The sequence below is a fragment of the Acanthochromis polyacanthus genome, chromosome 11 (genome assembly GCF_021347895.1).
Source record: "Acanthochromis polyacanthus isolate Apoly-LR-REF ecotype Palm Island chromosome 11, KAUST_Apoly_ChrSc, whole genome shotgun sequence".
Classification (NCBI taxonomy): domain Eukaryota; kingdom Metazoa; phylum Chordata; class Actinopteri; family Pomacentridae; genus Acanthochromis; species Acanthochromis polyacanthus.
The window spans coordinates 2,324,919-2,327,692 of record NC_067123.1 but is presented as its reverse complement, the minus strand read 5'-3'; the positions used below and the strand labels follow the sequence as shown (position 1 = coordinate 2,327,692).

Here is a 2,774-nt window from a genome sequence, read left to right as displayed (position 1 = left end):
GAGCAGGCAGACAGGTGAGCAGACAGACAGGTGAGCAGGCAGACAGGTGGGCAGACAGACAGGTGAGCAGACAGACAGGTGGGCAGACAGACAGGTGGGCAGACAGACAGGTGAGCAGGCAGACAGGTGGGCAGACAGACAGGTGAGCGGGCAGACAGACAGGTGAGCAGACAGACAGGTGAGCAGGCAGACAGGTGAGCAGGCAGACAGGTGGGCAGACAGACAGGTGAGCAGACAGACAGGTGAGCGGGCAGACAGACAGGTGAGCAGACAGACAGGTGAGCAGACAGACAGGTGAGCAGGCAGACAGGTGGGCAGGCAGACAGGTGGGCAGACAGACAGGTGAGCAGGCAGACAGGTGAACAGACAGACAGGTGGCCAGACAGACAGGTGGGCAGACAGACAGGTGAGCAGACAGACAGGTGAGCAGGCAGACAGGTGGGCAGACAGACAAACAGGTGAGCAGACAGACAGGTGGGCAGACAGACAGGTGGGCAGGCAGACAGGTGGGCAGACAGACAGGTGAGCAGGCAGACAGGTGAACAGACAGACAGGTGGGCAGACAGACAGGTGAGCAGGCAGACAGGTGAGCAGACAGACAGGTGGCCAGACAGACAGGTGGGCAGACAGACAGGTGAGCAGGCAGACAGGTGGGCAGACAGACAAACAGGTGAGCAGACAGACAGGTGGGCAGACAGACAGGTGGGCAGGCAGACAGGTGGGCAGACAGACAGGTGGGCAGACAGACAGGTGAGCAGACAGACAGGTGAGCAGACAGACAGGTGGGCAGACAGACAGGTGAGCAGGCAGACAGACAGGTGGGCAGACAGACAGGTGAGCAGACAGACAGGTGAGCAGACAGACAGGTGAGCAGGCAGACAGGTGAGCAGGCAGACAGGTGGGCAGACAGACAGGTGGGCAGACAGACAGGTGAGCGGGCAGACAGACAGGTGAGCAGACAGACAGGTGAGCAGACAGACAGACAGGTGGGCAGACAGACAGGTGGGCAAACAGACAGGTCAGCAGACAGACAGGTGAGCGGGCAAACAGACAGGTCAGCAGACAGACAGGTGAGCGGGCAGACAGACAGGTGGGCAGACAGACAGGTGGGCAAACAGACAGGTGAGCAGACAGACAGGTGAGCGGGCAGACAGACAGGTGGGCAAACAGACAGGTGAGCAGACAGACAGGTGAGCGGGCAGACAAACAGGTGAGCAGACAGACAGGTGGGCAGACAGACAGGTGAGCAGACAGACAGGTGAGCAGACAGACAGGTGAGCGGGCAGACAGACAGGTGGGCAAACAGACAGGTGAGCAGACAGACAGGTGAGCGGGCAGACAGACAGGTGGGCAGACAGACAGGTGAGCAGACAGACAGACAGGTGGGCTGACAGACAGGTGAGCAGGCAGATGAACAGCCGTCTGTCTGCTTCCTCTGTCAGCTGTTTGTCCAGACGGTGTCTCATGGAGCTGATCTCAGAGCAGCTTCAGCGTTACCGTGGTGAAGCAGACGGTGGTTTATGGGATGTTTGACCGACGGGAGCTCCTGCTGAATTAGAGCTGCCAGGACTAAAATAAGTCATCGATTCATGGAGCTTTCCTCCTTTCACAGCAGCCAGAAGACGTTTCATCATCACTGCAGCTACAGAGGGTTTACAGGAGCTAGCTGCAGCTAAAGCTAAACGTCGTTTCAGTAAAATCAGTTCTAGACCACGACAAGTTGTTCGGATCAGAAAGTAAAATACTAGAGTGTTCATTGTTCTTTTGTCATTTTGTGTCTTATTTTTGTCATTTTTTGTCTTCTTCTGTGGTTGTGATCCTCCAGTAAATCCTCCATGGTTCAGGTCCAGGTGACTAAATGTTGTGTTCCTTTGTAGACACTCTGTGATCTGGAAGTTGTAATGTGGAAATGATGAACTGAGGATGAATGTTGATGAAACTGAACTTATTTTTCTTCATAAATTTCAGGTTGTTCATGATGTTTAGTAAAAAGATAATTCCTTAAATGTGAACATTTGTGCAGTAAAACAAAGGAACCATTAGGAGTTGTGGTTATTTAGAGGTTATTATGCTGTGGTTTTACTGGTTTTACTGGTCCTGGATGTGGAAGCTGGACTAGGATCAGTTTGATCTCCTGGTTCAGGTTTTACATCCTGAGGGTAAATTCTGTGTTCAGGTCTGGCAGCAGCTGGAGCTAAAATGAGTTGACTGCAGTCAGACATGTGCTTTCCTCTCACGATTTGTTTTATTTTGGATATTTTATTGCTGTAAGTTTTAGCATCTGCTCTGAAAAACAAACCAGCTGCACAGAAAAACTTCATGAACCCCAATCCTAAATGTTATTTTCATTTCTGCTCTCTGGACTTCATTTACAAACACGAACTGCTTTGTCTCCTCTCAGAACAGAACTTTTACTTCAAACCAGTCAGGTTACGCAGCTTAAAAAGAAAAATCTTTTCTCCCAGATGTGTTCTGACCAGCAGACCACAAACTAAGTTCTGAGATGATTTACTTTAGTAAAAGCTGAAACAAAACACTGTTAAAGGTGTAAAAGTGGAGGTTCTAGCATCAAAATGGACTCATCTATGAACTAGACGTCCTCATGAAGCTGCAGTTTAATTGATGGATTTTATGACTTATTTATTGCTGTGTAAACCAAAATCACTCCATTATGTAAATATATTACATGTTTGAAATGCTTAATGTTTAATCTTTATCCTGCCAAATTAAACGAGTTAAAAAGTACAATATTCCCCCTGGAACTGGTAAAGAAT

The 2,774-nt window shown here is 49.8% G+C and overlaps 1 long non-coding RNA gene across 1 annotated transcript; it reads left to right on the top strand.

Moving 5' to 3' along the window:
• Positions 1-231: 231 nt before the first annotated feature.
• LOC127536135 (uncharacterized) lies at positions 232-923 on the top strand. Its single transcript, XR_007945124.1, has 3 exons — positions 232-310; positions 435-474; positions 767-923. It is a non-coding gene; the product is annotated as an uncharacterized LOC127536135 (long non-coding RNA).
• Positions 924-2,774: the final 1,851 nt, after the last annotated feature.